Raw genomic sequence first — 17617 nt, 5'->3', positions numbered from 1 at the left:
TCACGCCTGTAATCCCAGAACTTTGGGAGGTCGAGGCAGGCAGATCACCTGAGGTCACAAGTTTCAGACCAGCCTGTCCAACATGGCAAAACTCCATCTCTAGTAATAAAGAAAAAAATTAGCTGGGCATGGTGGCAGGCACCTGTAATTTCAGCTACTTGGGAGGCTGAAGCATAAGAATCACTTGAACCTGGGAGGTGGAGGTTGCAGTGAGCTGAGACAGCACCACTGCACCCCAGCCTGGGTGACAGAGTGAGACTCTGTCTCAAAAAAAATAAAAAATAAAACAAATAAAATTAAAATAAAATTACTATCATGACTAATCAAGAAGTTTTAACAGAAATAAAAACCTTTTATTCACAAATATACATATATCTTTTACTGTATGTATGATCATGTGTCGCTTATCAATGGGGATAAATTCTGAGGAATGCATCCTTAGGCAATTTTGTTATGCAAATATCATAATGCACTTACACAAACAGATAATATAGCCTACCTAGGCAATGTGGTATAACCTATTGATCCTAGGCCACAAACCTGTATCACATGTTCCTATGCTGAATACTACAGGTAACTGTCACACAATGATAAATATTTATATATTTAACTACATTTAAACACAGAAAAGGTAGAGTAAAAATATGGTATAGAAGATTTAAAAATGGCACTCCTGTATAAAGCACTTACCATGAATGGAGCAACTGGAATTTGTTCTGGTTGAGTCAGTGAGTGATAAGTGAATGTAAAGGCCTAGGACATTACGCTACTGTAGAATTTATAAATACTATACCAGCAGGCTACATTAAATGTATTTTTAAAATGTTTATTTCCTTAATAATAAATTTAACTTACTGAAACTTTTTTACTTTAACTTTAAACATTTTTAAACTTTTTGACTCATAAGACAAAATACACATGGTACATTTGTAAAAAATATTTTCTTTCTTTATATTTTTAATAAGCTATTTTTAATGTAAACCTTTTTAACTTTTAAAACTTTTTTTGTGAAAAACTAAGACATAAACACACACATTAGCCTAGGCCTGCAGAGTGTAAGGATCATCAACATCATCGTCTTCCACTTCCATATTTTGTCCCACTGGGAGGTCTTTAGGGGCAATAACATGCATGGAGCTTTTATGATGACAATGCCCTTCATATGATAACAGTAACTTCTGGAATACTTCCTGAAGAACCTGTATGAGGCTGTTTTATAGTTAGCTTTTTTATAAGTAGAAGAATTACACTCTAAAATCATAATAAACTGCAGTATAATGTATACATAAACAAAGAATATAGTCATTTACTATCATTATCAAGTATTGTGTACTTTACGTAACTTCAAGTGCCATATTTTTATACTACTGGCAGCACATTAGGTTTGTTTACACCAGCATCACCACAAACATGTGTATTGTATTACCACGTTACAAGGCAATAGAAACTGTTTAGCTCCATTATAATCTACTTGGACTGCCTTCATATATGTGGTCTATTACTGACTGAAATGTCATTATGCAGCACATAACCTATATAAGTGCTACTGTGTAGTCACTAGTATTTTCTGAATTATATAAATATGACTCAAAAAGGAAAATATGGCAGAATCTAAAAACAGGATTCAAAGAATAAGATTAAAAACTATGGATGTATTTACATAAATTGATGCATAAAATTTGTATACAATTTTAAGTACAAAACTTTTGTAAGATTAGTCATAATTTATTATGTTAACTCACTTTATGTGAATATTAAGTTAAAGCCAACCTAAGATTATTAAAATAACATATTTTTAATTTTCACATATTTTATTTTTTAAAAAAATATTTTCATTAAACTTACAGGATCATCAAATGGACACTTAACTCATTATCAAATAACTGCCATGATTATATTTATGGTAGTTAGTATTACTCTAATAATAATATATGCTGGAATGTTGAACTTTCAATAAGGAAGATTACATTTACTGTGATTTTAGCTGCAGCAAATCATTTTAGTTTATCTAAATTAGTGCACCCTATGTCTTGAGCAAATAAACATGAGAAAAAAGGGTAGATAATATTACAAGTTGAGGAAAGAGGCATCTCTATCCTATTATGTTTACATATATTCTCTATTACATAAATTTTTCTTTCTGTTTTTTGCTTGTTTGTTTTTGGCAGCTTAATTTAAAATCAGTAGTGACTCAGACTTAAGCATTAGCAATTGCCCTGCTGAAAACTGACATACACGCACACACACACATCTGACAAATATATGCATTTGGACAGTTAGGGGAAATGCTTATTTTATACAAAGAAAAAAATATTGTAATGACCACTAACCTTGCAGGACTAGAAACAAAATACTTTGTACACTGTCAAAAAATAAAAAAGAAAACAAGATATTTTGAGGAGACCAACTTATTTTTTGCCCAAGTCTTCATTCTGCATTATTTTAAAATATATGTAATGCCTACATTACTCAGCCCCTAGACATTTTAGAGACAAGAAATGGATATGGCATATGAGGTGGAAGGAAAGATAGCAGAAAGTCTGTGTCTGCAACAAAAGAAAAGGGACAGGAATAAAGTTAAAATGTTTGCTTCAAAGGAAGTTATTTGTCCTTTTTCTGACATTATACAGGTAGATTTCGAAAAGCTCTGCTTAGAGGGCAAAGAACATTTCTGATTTTAGCCAACTGGAAAGGGAAGGCCACTTTAGTTTGCTGAGGAAGTCACAGAACAGAAGCCAAAATTGTGAGGTGCTAAATACAAGCTCATTCTTTAAACACTAGGTTGGAAAACTGGACTCATTTCTCATTCACATATTAAAATAAAAATACCAAGGATGCTGAGGTATTAATTGGCTAGTCCAGTTTAAGCCATGTGTAAGAATAGTTATCTTGCAGGTGGAACTGAGACATCACTACACTTATATCTCTCTGGATGTGCTTGGAGGGCGGATTCTGATCCCTGAGCAAGATAAGGATGAGATGTGCTAGCTAGTGACTTAGAATGCACTGTTTAAAGTTTGAAACTCAGCTAGAGTTTAAATTGATGGTTTGTACCTGGTTCAACCACTTATAGAGCCCAGGTTGTCTTGACCAATGGGGATATAAAATATGCAGTAAACTCAAGCCTGACCTTCTTGAAACTGAAATATGTTACAGATATCTTGATTCTTCATGATATCCAAAGATGAGGTGTATATAATGTGACCGAGAAAGGACACTGATGCCTGTACCTACAGACATCTCCAACTGTTCGTGCTTGCTTTCTTTCATGTGTCTCTTTTACATTGATTAAATCTTTGTACAAGCATACTGTGAATCTTTGTGAGTCATTTTAATTATCTAATCCTGTGTAAATCAACACAAGCATTAAGTAAATCATAAAAAGAAACATAACTCATTTCTTTTGGTTTAATATGCATATTTTATCAATTATGTTTGTGATAATTAACATATGTGTAATTCAATTTTAAAACACATTATAAATGTAAACTTTTATGAATGATTCATTATGATGAAATGTGTCATTTTTCTCTGAAAGTATAAAAATAATAGCATACTTAAGTAAATTACTGAACTATATCCTGAAGAAATGTAAAATAATCAATACATGTTAAATGCATTATTTATTTATTTATTGAAATGGAAGCCTAAATATATTTAGCAGTGCTTTTTCATAAAATAGTTCATTAATTTGGATTTTAAATATGAAATAGAAAAAATGTGTTAATCTGCAAAATCTTCAGAGCAAAAATTATTTCTGAAGTATTTATCATTATAGCAACTGTACTAATTTAGAAAACAATTATAGCAGGTCTTCAAATAATATTGCCTCATTCATTGTTGTTTTGTTATAAAGTTGATGGAAAAAAATTTTTTTTTGGCCAGGGCCACTGTCTGTGTGGAGCTTGCCCATTCTATGTCTGCTTGGGCTCTCTCTGGGAACTGGGTTTTCCTCTCACATCACAAAGTTGTGCACGTTAGGGTGAACTGGCGTGTCTACATTGTCCCAGTATGAGTGAGTGTGGGTGTGGATGTGTGTGTGTGAGTGGGCCCTGTAAGACAATGGCAACATGGGTTCCTGCCTTGCACCCTGAGCTGCTGGGATAGGCTATACAACCACCAGTGACCCCGAACTGGAATAAATGGGTAAATAATATTCTTATTGTTATAATTAATCTTTCTTAAATGGGAAAGTGGGTTGAAAAATAAATGAATATAAATTATTATATTAATAAAATAAACATTTGCAAAGCCTTATAGTCACACAAATGCATGACAATAAACAATGCTGTTGAAAGCATTCAGGGAGCAGCCATATTTGTTATTTGTTTTTGAATTACATGGAAGAAGGAGGTGCTCTTTACCATTTTTGCTTTGCAAACACTTATTCCTTGACTTAGTCTACCATCATTACCATTGCCATCACATATTGATCTACCAAAAATTTGATATATAATTTTCTTACTTGTTTTTATTGATCTTTCTTAAATGAATGTATAACTCACATTCACTTCAATGTTTAATATTACAACGGCTTTGGGTCTTTATTTAGAAGTTGATGGTGTTTTGTGATCCAAAATATGGCATATGAACTTAACTCCTGTTTATATCAATTAGCCTATAGCAAAACTGGTTTCATTGTGTGTCATTTTGCTTAAAGTTCAGTTTCCAGGAACCTATTGTTGAAAGTAAATAAGAAATTACTGTATACTACTTTTAATGACACAAAACGTAGGATCGTCAGATTTTTTTGAAACACTATTTTTGACATAAATAGTAAGACATTTCCTTTAATGACTGGGAAGGATGCCAGGTATACAGAATACTTATGAGCTGACTAAATCATAACTATTGTGAACTTAAAATATCAAAACACTTGATTTAATTAGACATCTATGTCTACAAAGTTAAAACTCATTATATTTTACCAATTATTTAGACATTTTATAATTTTTTTCTAAAACTTTTCTTACTACATAAGACAATGCAGTAAGTTAACCATGATTCCCCAAAAATATCTAGAATATTTTATGAAGCATATTAGTAGCAAAAACCAAGTAACCGTAATACTATACGTACTTCTGATGTTACAAAAATATGTATGAAATAATAAAGATTTGTAAATACGTGAATTAATGAATAAATCAAAACTTGGAGAAAGGAAAAGGTTTATTATCTGCCAAAATAATATAAAACTTCAGTTTTTGCAATCATTGTTGAAAGCGGTGTTACAATAAAAATCTAAAAGAATGCCAAGAAAGACCAAGAACAAAGTTCCTAACAGATAAATTCCTAAACAAATGCTCACCGCAAAGATGAAAGCACTCCAAAGGACATTAGCAAATAGTATACCCTCTTATTGTGAACATTAGGTAACAGTTCAACTTCTCTATTAAACTTATTTTATTTGCTATTCCTAGAGCTTGTGTGTCTTTTTTCCTATAATAACAACCATCAGTTATCCACTTAATATACAATTCTACCTTGAGGTCATGTCTAACTCAATGTAATTGAAAGTAATTCCAGGTTTATTGGAAATTTCATGCCAGACAACAATTGCATCCTATGAAGAAGAATCCAATTCCCCCAGGGTGAAGCCCTGAGCAGCCTGAGGCTTAAATACAATGAAGGGTATGTTTTTCTCCCTTTCGTATTGTTTCTTGCTAAAATAACATGCTTGTCAAATCCGTCTAAATGTGTAGATTGACAGACAGACAGAAAGCTTTCAGCTTGATGTGTGAGAGAGGTGGATGCATCAGCCCAAGTCACAGTTCCCTACTTTGGCATATTTGGTTTCAGAGGTATCAAAGCTCACTCGCTTTTTATTGACACAAGCAGGAACAAAGGAATTTAAGGCTTATAGGAAAAAATAAAAGACTACAAGAAAGTAGGGTTTGCATGTGAAAAGAGTCTTGTTCAGCTCTATCCAGAATTATAGAACTAATTATCCAATTCATGAATTTGAGGTCTATAGATAAAGAAAAAGAAAAGCTTCAAATGTCACATACCACAAAATGAATGAGACATTATTAACAATGGCACCTGGTGGTGAAAGGGCATTGCCACAAAAGCTTTATTAAAAATGTAGTCTCAATTAATCTGATCCTATCTTGGTTTAACATGCACAGCCTGTTTCACTTTATGCTTCAGTGGAGTCCTGCATATATTAAAATGTTTAGTGTAGGCCACAAATCCCTTCCAGAAGTGTTGTATGTGGATTATCTGCATCACAATAAAAGGGTGCCTGTTCAAAATGAACAAATCAATCTCTCAAGGTGGAGGCCAAAAATATCCAAGTTAAAAACATCTGCAGATAATTCTCATATGTATTAATGTTTGAGAACAATAGAATTAGGAAAATGACAGAACAAATTGTGTCATGCATATAGTAAAACAGTTTATGTGCCACATAGATAGAACGTGATATGTAATTCTTACTTTTACTCCGAAGTATCATATTGCTTACATACGTGTGTGTATAATTCTATTGCCATATATCAAGGAAAATAAAGATAATTTTTTTGTCATTCCAGACCTTGAAAGTTATGTTCATATAGGACAGGTAATAGTATAAACAGTTAAATGATACTATTTACATAAACAGAACATAGGCAAAGAAAGGAATGGCAATATCTGTATGTAACATGAGAAATCTTCATATGGTTACATGACTGATCAGTAGTTTGTCAAGTGATGATGCATTTCGGGAAGAAAACAACACCTAGAAGAAAAAGCATAAACCTGTCAGCAGGCATGGCACATCCACTGAATAATAGATCTCGAAAAGGGGCAGAATGTGGTCTAAAGGAACTGTGGAGTGCCGAAGAAGAGGCATGAAGTTGCAGGAAGCAACGGGGTTCCACCGTTCTGAACTACTCTTGGTTTGCCAAATCTGGTGGCAAACTTTCTCAAAATGCAAAGGAAACATTTTACTTGGATGGATGAATGGATAGACACATGATAGACAGATAGATGGATAGATAGATAGATAGATAGATAGATAGATAGATAGATAGATAGGGTGTTGGAATCTCAAATACATAGTTTTGTCCTCAATATATTCCTCTTTTCCTTGTAGTCTTTTAGGAAATTACTCTGAAAAGGGATCAAAAGAAGACTCTTTAATCATTATCGGGTATCATACATTTTGGAAAATTACTGTTCTTTATCCTGGAAGTCACTGGGCCTTAATTTTGCCCCCAAATTAATACTAGGTAACTAATGCTATGATCTGGAAGTGTCCTTCCAAAATTCATGTGTTGAAACTAATTGCCAATGCGATAATATTAAGAGGTAAAGCCTTTAGGAGATGATTAAGTAATGAGGGTGAAGCCCTCATAAATGGGATTAGTGACCTTATAAAAGAAGTGTGAGGGAGCTGTTTTCTCCTTCTGCCATGTGAGGACACAGCATTCAAGCCCTTGCACGATGTAAGAGTGCAGCAAGGAGTGCCATCTACAAAGCAGAGAATGAGCCTTGATCAGAAACAGAATCTGCTTGGTACTATGATCCTGGACTTTCCAACCTTTAAAATTGTGATAATTAAATCTATTATTTGTAAATTACCCAGTCTAAAGTACTTTGTTATAGCAGCCAAAACAAACTAAGCCATCCATTAACTAGTTTAAATATTTGAGATCCCCCAGATAACTGAACATTTGGAAATAATTCACTCAAGAGAGCACAGCCCTTACTTTTCAGATCAAAGAAAGCACAAGTGTGTTCTGCTTTTAAGAATGAGGTACCAGCAAATAAGACAAGGTTAAAGTATAAAGATGAAGCTGGAGTAGTATAATATACATGCACACAGTAAAATCTAAACATAAAAATAAAAAAAAAAAGTTATCTATTAGGAGATTCTCAACAGAATTTTTTTTATTGAAGTCATGAAAATTTTCCAAAAATAAATACATTGTAATATAAACCCATCAAAATAGCTTGATTTTTTTTTTTTTTTTTTGAGACAGAGTCTTGCTGTGTCACCCAGGCTGGAGTGCAGTAGCGCAATCTTGGCTCACAGCAGCCTCCGCCTCCCAGGTTCAAGCAACTCTCCTGCCTCAGCTTCCTGAGTAGCTGGGACTACAGATGCATGCCACCATGCACGGCTAATTTTTGTATTTTTAGTAAAGACGAGGTTTCACCATGTTGGCCAGGATGGTCTCAATCTCCTGACCTCACGATCCACATGCCTTGGCCTCCTAAAGTGCTGCGATTACAGGCATAAGCCACTGTGCCCTGCCAATAGCTTGAAATTTTAAAGAATCAATACATTTTACATATTACAACAAAACACACAATAGGAGTAAAAGAGGAACAGAATAACATTAATTATTGACATTGATAATAAAATCTTAATATCCTAAGAAAATGCTCAAGGCTGTAATTCAACGAGATATGAATAAAATTCACCATAAATCAATGTCTGTGCCCCAACAACTCCAAATAAAATATATTTAATATCTGAAAAGCTTTTAATAAAATAGATAACATTAATGTATAAAGAAAACAAACAATATAAGCTTTTCAATAGATGCTGGAAAACATTTGATAAAAATTTGGTATTTATTCTTCCAGAAAGAAACAAGAAATCTTGTGAAATGAAAGTAAGTTTTAAATCGGTAGATATTTGTGAGCTAAGGAAGAAGAATGAATGAATAATGGAGAGAAAGACATGAACATTATACAAGGAGGGAGAAAGAGAATCACATCTGAGTACCAGAATAGAACATTACCAGTAGGAGAAAAACAGGCAGAAAAAATGGAAGAGATTACTGTGTGAAGAAAAGGCTTGAAGAATTTATTCTGAATCTACTCATTCTCTCTCTTTTTCTTTATATATAAAGACATATGTGTGTATGTGTGTGTAAAACATATGTATATGTGTGTATACATAACCTTATATTTTAAACTAAAAGATTTATTTCATTTAGATTAAATGAATTGATTTAAACTAAATTGTTTATATGATATTTTCTTATATTTTAATCTAATATTTAAAAGCTGACATATTACTTATGAAAACAGGATATAGAAAACTAATGTTTTAAGACAGTCATTCTACTAATACTTAATGAGTACCTATTACATGTCCTATAATATTCTGAGTTAGACACAGCAATGCACAAAATGGTCTGGATCCTCTGACAGATAATCAAGACAACTGAAGGGTAGTGTGAGTTCAGAGGAATATCAGAGGAATTTGTAACTCTATTATGAAAAGATTATTAAGACAATGCAAAGCAACTTCATTAGATGGTAAATATTTAATACATTTTTCTAAGAAGGAGAATTATATTTTTAATACAAGCACCATGTTGTAGTCCCTTAATAACACTTAGTAACATGCCACTATTCTAGTATTTCTGATTGTTTCAAATTTTTTCTTTTTACTGTTTTTGTTTTTTTTAAATAAGGTCATCACGTTCATTAGATGGTACTACTAATAAAATGTATCACATACACGCACAATACAAGATCTAAAGAGAAATAATTCTGAAATATTTCCTCAAATGCAAAAAAAGAAAGATAAAAGATTATTTCTTTCAAATTTTGTTCAAAGTCAGAGTCAGGCTTAAAGATATGAAAGTCATTGGTGATGTTGTCAAGTGATGGGGTGAAAGTGAGTTGGAAAGAGAATAAAAAAGAGAGAAAATGGGACCATTGGCTAAGTTGAAGCCGTTTGAGGTATTTTCTTAAAGGAGAAAGACAAAAAGGTATTTTATAGAGTCAAGGGAGTTTGTTTCCTTTTGCATTTTTTTTTTGTTTTTGAGTGAAATATATTAGGACATTTTGAGTGAAATATATTAAGGTAAAGGGAATCTGCAATAAAGAGAAAAGCTCTGATATAAAAGAAAGAGGAGCGCTTTCAGAAAAAAAATGTCCTTTCTTAAGTTACAAGATATGGGATACAATATGCAAGGGAATGACATAGCTGAGACAGTTTAGGCAATTAAATTAGAGTGCAGTCAGGTTGGGTGGCAACTATTACAACACTGTAGAGAGATCTGTGTAGTAAAAGCAATGGAAACATCTGCTACTTTCTACTTTTTCAGTGAATTAAAAATTAAAGTCAACAACTTCAATGATGTTTGGAAGAAGAAATGCTCAGTGTTTGAGAATTAGAGAGTAAATAGGGCAGAAAAAATAAGGTTATGACTGACAAGGAGAAGAAAAGGCATATTTGAACTTCCTGGCCAAAACTGTGAAGTGTGTGTGTTTTGTTTAGCTGTATTCAGATACTTGGTTGAATGCAGGGGGGAGTAGTAAAATGAAATGAGAGTGATGAAAGAATATTTTATGTCATCAAAGAAGTGGCTATATTAACAAATTATGTAATCTAATTTGATATGAAAGAAAATGAGAACCTGACAGGAATGAGGCATAATAAAGGTGGTGGAGTCAAGGGATTGTGTTTTCTAAAAAGACCAGGGTAATCTTAGGTGTCTAGAACTAGAGAGAGTAAGCTGGAGAGTGTTTTTAAAACTGATTTCACTGCCATGAGCAGAATTAAAATGAATACAGTGTTACAAAAAACTTACCCATATACTAGCAGCACTGAAGGGCATATATTTTTTAAACTCTTTCTACATTTTAAACATTATAGTTAACACCAAAGTGGGATACGTATTGGACCCTGAAGGAGTCTTGTCTACATGTATTATCCCTTGGAGTGGAGAATCACTTGCATTTCTATGATAGGTAGGACAGCAATATCTCCAATATTTTCAGAGTAGAAACAGTAATTGAACTTATTACACACTGCTGCCACCAGAGTGAGATGTATGAGGCACCATGAGATTAAACAAAGTGGGGAGAAGGCTAGGAAAAATCTTGCCAAAGGTTTGAAATGGTGAGCTTATCATAAGAATGTAGACTGACAGTGTTGACAGCTCCAGATCTTGTATGGGAAGTCTATTTACTTCAACCTCAGCTGTCATTGCCCGCTCAACCACTTCTCTGCTGCTATAAACTCTCTGTGAGACATCTAGACTGGCAGGTGAAAAAATGGGATTTAGATTTTTCAATGAAATAATGAAAGTTCAAAGCATTGCATTGGCAGTTTTGTTTCTGAAGACATTTTCTGCTGCCTGATTTGGGTACAGAACGAAGCTCATAATAAAACTGGTGAGAAAAACACTTAGAAAAGTATTTCTGTAGGTGTCAGGACACACACACACATGAACACACACACACACAGACATGCACACATATATTACAAATGATTTCTGCAACCAGTTATTAAACTCATTTTCTCATATCTAGTGGAATTAGGTCTAATAATTGGTCTTTGGCATTTAATGACTCTCCATGTACCTCTACGGCAACTCAAGCATAAGTTTTAATATAAAGATATGTGTATTGCAATCTCAAAGAGGAGGACAGAAATTTCAAGAAATAATTACTTACAGACTTCTTAGCAATGTCACTGAAATAAGGATACGAATGAACACATACATGAAACCTGAGATTACATTTGATCTGAAAACAAAAGCTATTTTAGTAGCAAGGTGAAAGGAGAGAACCGTTATAAAGTTATTATTTTCCAGCCTCTAGCTAAAGAGAGAATCTTACTTTTCCAAAGCCATAATATGTTCATCTTTCAAAAATAAACTGCATGATAAAGATAAGGAAACAATACAGAAAGGAAGTTATAAATATGTAAGTCTATAAACATTTTTACCCTTTTTTTAGTTAAATGGTACTCTTGAAAATTGTCAATTTGCGAATTAAGTGAGGAATAAAGGAGATTAGGAGGAAGCTCAGGAACATTTATTATTAGAAAAACTAGGTTAAAATTAAAATATTAACAGTTAATTAACAAAAGTTTTACCTGGAATTCAACAAATATTAATTATAACCATGAAAAAACAGGATTTATAATAAATATAAAACTTACCCAAGATCCTCGAGTGATATTTTAAATATGTAGAAAGAATGACAAAAGAGTCAAAATGATTTGTCTGCTAGACATATCAAAATAACTTCCCTCCTACCTCCCTCTCTTTTCCTTTTTTTCTTTTTTATGTTCTTTTAGGGTTACAAAATGAATAGTACTAAAATATAGGCAATTTCAAGAGTGAGTACCAGTGATTTGTATTTGCTTTGACAGTCTGTTCACTGACACTAATCGATACCTCTATGTGACTTCCTTATAGTAAAATGTCAATACTAGCCTCTGTTTATACACAAATAGGAAAGCTAGTCTGCTTCATGAGAACTGCTACAGTATTTTCTGGGGAAATCTCCTCAGTTATGTCATGTTGTTAGACATATTTTTGACATAGCATAGAAATGATAGGCCTGCTGATTGACAGATACATGGGCAAAGGCACTTTTTAGTGTATCCACAAAGCCCAGCACAAGCACTTGCATGCCTATGGAAAGCCAACACCCCAATTGGATGAAATGAATGAAGAAATAAACCTATTCATCACTAAACTAATGTATGTGCACCAAAGTACTTACTGACCCAATACCTCATCTGATTTTTCAACACCAGAAATCTGCTTCCTGAAAGAGCTGCAGAAATTTGGAAAACATATCTGGTTTATTTTGCCTCATAATTAATTTGTTTGCTTGTCGGTCTTTATCATTCCATGTTAGATCACAGCTATATCTATTGGGTCTTACAATAAACAGTACTGTAAAATTGCCTGAGGCCTAATCTAATTAATATGGTTATCAGGACCTCTTTCAATCTGGGACTAAACTAGACTACCCACTCATACTATCATAGACACTGCTGGAGGTGTTGCTATCTCCCTACTACTAAATTATCACCTAACAATTGATATTGCAAAATATGACAATTATTATGCTGTGGGATCAGTTGGGTTGTAAAGGTTGTTTTGTAAAATTTGTGGGTTTCAGTTTACATATTTCTCATCATCTAAATTAGTGGTTTTGATTCTATGTTGGCAACTATCGACCCCCATTCTTGCAATAGAAAATATAATACACACATATCCACGTGTGTGTATCTCAATACTCCTTTTCTAATGTGCAGTCTTCACTCTCTAGAAATAATTAAGCTCTAAAATTAAAATAGCCATGTGGCATCAACCAAGTTAAAAAATAAGTAAAATGGAGATAAATGCCTCCTCCATTCATTATGTTAAATATTTTATGTACAATCAGTCACGAAATCTTAACAATGGAAATGTGTGTACCACCTTTGAAAAACAATATCATAAAAATACATCTTTCAAAAAGATACTTAAGGCATAGCTTGAGCAAATAAACTTTGATTTTTTAACATAAATATTCAAAAGTAAAGTAAGACATATATATGCAAAAACTATTTTCTCAGCCTTTGAATGTGATAGATTTGTCTTGTTAAATATTTCTTAAGCAATTTTTAATTGACGACATATGTTAAACATCACAGAGAAATGTGTGTGAAGCACTTTGCATCTGTCAGAGCTTCTTAAAGTTAATTCCACTTTAATATGTTTGCTTCTTTTTTATCTTTCTGTATGTCAGAATCCAATATTGACATATTATACGAAAAAGATAAATATAATCTTGGCAACTCTAAAGAAACTGATTCTAAATGTATCTTATTTTAATAATGATCCATAAATCAATAATTATTAGAATTGGGAATAAAATATTGATTTTACACACATGTTGCTTTTACATAAGATCCTTTTACATAACAACCTCAGTTGCTTATATGGAATCCAAATGAAGATTTATATGAGATGCATGTAGACTCCTACTTAAACTTATACCAGTCCACACATAAGGACTAATTTCACAGGGGCAAACTCCATGATTTGTGTTAGTTTTATTTCAATTAACTTTCAGCAAAAGAGGTTAAAAACTGTATGTCCCATATGTCCTATGTGTAATAATATTCTCTTACATCTCCAAAGACGCATTATAAAATTTTCCATTAATTAATGATGCACAAATCCATTAATTTATTAGAAATCAACTTGCCTTTTCTTATTATCTTCTCTAGTTTGGCATCCATGCCACATAATTCTTTTTCTTGCCACACACATAATTTTATAGCACAGGAGAATTAGATTGAATTGAATAATTAAAGTAGAATTGAAGTCTAAGTGTGTTAGTGAAAGAAAGTATCACTAAAAGACATTCCATATGTACTGCATTTCCCTAAAAGGTGTTTTGTTTTTCTCCAGCATAGAAATGTTTTGCTTACATCAAGACCATAAGAAGTTTTCTATCTTTTGGCCTCAATTCCTAACTCATCAGTCAATTTCTGTTTCGTCACTGGTGTATTGAGGTTTCTTTCTAGGCCACTGCAATTATTTGAAAATTATGTAAAACAAAGTATGCTGTCTCTCTCTGTTTCTCTCTCTCATAGTTGTATCAATTCAACTGTCTCTGTCCAGCTGCCCATTTGTCCCCTTTGAATCTCATCATTTTTTCTTGCCCGTGTCTCCTCTCATCCTCAGTAAGATTTTGGTTTGGACAGATCCCCGTAGTTATGTCGAATGTAACTGCTGCAGCTAAGATGGTATATGGAACATAATGAATGAGTGCCTTCAATTCTAGAAGGCAACAGCCAGTCTCTTTAAAGAACTTTCACATTTTCATTAGAGTCAGAAGCAATCCATTTCATGAAGAGATTGGACATAAAGAAAGGTTGGTGGGCCAGGTGCCGTGGCTCACGCCTGTAACTCCAACACTTTGGGAGGCCGAGGTGTGAATCACTTGAGGTCAGGAATTCAAAGCCAGCCTGGCCAATATGGTGAAACCCTGTTTCTAATAAAAATTAAAAAAAAAAAAAAATACCTGGGCGTTTTGGCGGGAGCCTGTAATTCCAGCTACTTGGGAGGCTGAGGCAGGAGAATCGTTTGAGCCCAGGAGGCGGAGGTTGAGGTGGGCTGAGATTATGCCACTGCACTCCAGCCTGGGTGACAGAACGAGACTCCATCTCAAACACAAAATCAAACAAACAAACAAAAAAACAACAAAAAAGAAATGTTGGTGCTTTCATGGGAGTGCAATTGGAGGGTTGGGGAAATACTAAGCTATAAATGAATCTACTGGGACAATATAACAGAAATAAAGGGATGAAGTTATAGGAACAGAGAGCAGAATTCTACTAATAAACATGGAGAAAAAATGGATATATCATAAGTTTTCTGAAGCACTTTTTGAACTTAACTGTCTGATGTTAGCTTTAATATTTATTTTAATTGGTAATCAATTAATTTGAGACTGGCCCAGGGAAGTCTAACCATTCATTAATAGGGCATTGCTTGTAGGCTGAATATATGAGTTATCTCAACATTTTCTTTCATTAATAAATTAATTTTTAAAAAATATTGGATATTAAATGTCAGTTCTTATCTAAAACATTGCAGTTTTATTGCATATTTCAATTACACTTTAATTATTTGCAAAAAAACATTAGTCCTAAGAACAAATGACTTGAAAATTAAATATTAGCTTTACTTTAAAGAAAACTGCTATTTTAATTGAGTGCTGAAACTAAAATTTAGATCATGTAGAAAGTTTATATTTTTTCTTACAAGAAAAAATAAATTTTGATCTGGCCATTCAGAATTTGCTCTTTCTTTGCAACTGAGGATAGGCGTCCCCACTGTCTAGTTTATCTCTAGAGTCCCACCTAGTGTGAATATCCTACAGACGAGTAGCATAGTGTATTTCATAACAGCCTAGCTAATGCTTTCCAGAGAAACATTACAATTCAGAAAAATAAACAGAATTAATAGAAATAATTAACATCCATAATACTAAAGGTTAATTTTGACCAAACCTTCTGTAATATATTCTATAATTTTAGATCTTATATATTACACACCATTACATTCCATGAAATATTAATCCTAGAATGACTGAAAAAGCAAAAATTCTTCTTCAATGCAAAGTGAACTTACTATCTTTTATATAAGAAACTTTAGGGTTTTCCTGAAATATAGAATAATTTAGGAAGGAATATATTATTAAGGAACACATTCAAATATAGAAACGTGAAACAAACATTGTGGCTTTAAAAATTCATAAAGAGCTATAGAACCTTTATGATAGCCATGGATGAGAGAAGAGTGACACAGGCTTCCACACCTACAGCTACTCAAAACAGAGCAAGCTCTACCACAGAGGATAACTCGCCACTTACAAACAATGACTCAGCCACTCTTCACGCTTGCTGCCACCTCTTAGCTACTTTATTCTCATTCTCTCTTCTGCCTGGCAACTGCTCATCCATAGTTCATTTTATGCACTTGTAATCCAAATATACAGAAGCCATCTCAAGGCCAGTTTCAGCATTACATGACATTTAAAGAAGCATAAATTTAATGTTAAATCTTTGAAAAGTAATGAAGTAGTTTAACATAGGTTTCTGACAGGAGATGAACAATGAAGCATCACCTTAAAAAAAAGAAAGTCTTTAATGTTTTCCTCCCCATATGTTCCACTTTTCCTAAGAATTGTTTACTCACTCAGCTTCCTTTTCCTCTCTCTTCCTTGATGCATTCCAATTTTACAATTTATCCATTTTCGCCCCTTTGAATCCCTCATCCCTTCTCATATTGATATATGGTCTGTTCCATCACTGGCCTGTTTACTAAAGGGTAAGTGTTTTACTTAGGTTAGTGGTTAAACAGGAAAATGGTTTTTCCTCTTTAGAAGTTGAGGGAAGAAACGGATCTCAAATATTTAAAATCTGTGTTTCACTGTAACATTCTCTTAATATAACAACACTGACATACATCCAAAAAGAGTACTGCAATGTTGACTTTTGGGACCTAGTTCCCTTTCAAACCAACAATGTAATAATTTTATTTTATATTATTTTATCTTATTTTGTAATTGAGCTAAACCTATTTTTTTATTTTCATAATTCCTCTGAACACAGTGTCATCAGACTTGTTCTGATTATTCTCCAACTTCTCTCCCCTGGGAAACTTTAGTGTTGGAAAATTTGCAGAAGTCCTAGAGAAAACAAATGCTAATTGTTCAGTGCCCTTCGCACGAATTTCTAGTGTGTATATGGGAAATTATGAAGCAGTACGGTTGTGTGAAGCAGTGCTATAAACTTATTCACCAAAAAGCTGTGTAGATCAAGTGTATTTCTTTATCTTGCATACAGCAAACTGCCTAATGGGAATTCAAACTGAGTTAGACTAAAATCCTTGTGTGATCTACAAAATTCACTTAACCATTCAGTTAACCAATAAAGTTTTTAAAAATATTAATATTTTTTCTCTCTAAGCTACTAATAATTTCTCCACTGACTTGTTGTGTTATAATTACCGAAAATGTAATCCACCAAATTTTTTAGACTCCCACAATGTGCCCTCCAGACTGAATATACATGCAAAGAAATCATCCATTTTTGAAGGGAAAAAGTTTATGTGCTAGACTTGTAATTGGAGGCAAAATTCAACTTACTGTGTGGATTTTCTAGAGATTTAAAATGTTCCGGAATCAAAATATAAGTTATTGATGCTGTGATTCAATGAACAAGTCCTAATGTTATAGCATCCAAATATTTACCTACCTTTAATCAGTTCTCAATCTTTTAAGCCTATCACCATTATGGCATTTTAGTAGCATGTTCATATTACAGAAGAACAATGAATGGAGATATTAATTTGGACTTTTTTCTTGC

The sequence above is a fragment of the Nomascus leucogenys genome, chromosome 5, assembly GCF_006542625.1.
Source record: "Nomascus leucogenys isolate Asia chromosome 5, Asia_NLE_v1, whole genome shotgun sequence".
Classification (NCBI taxonomy): domain Eukaryota; kingdom Metazoa; phylum Chordata; class Mammalia; order Primates; family Hylobatidae; genus Nomascus; species Nomascus leucogenys.
Note: the sequence above shows the minus strand (reverse complement) of the source record.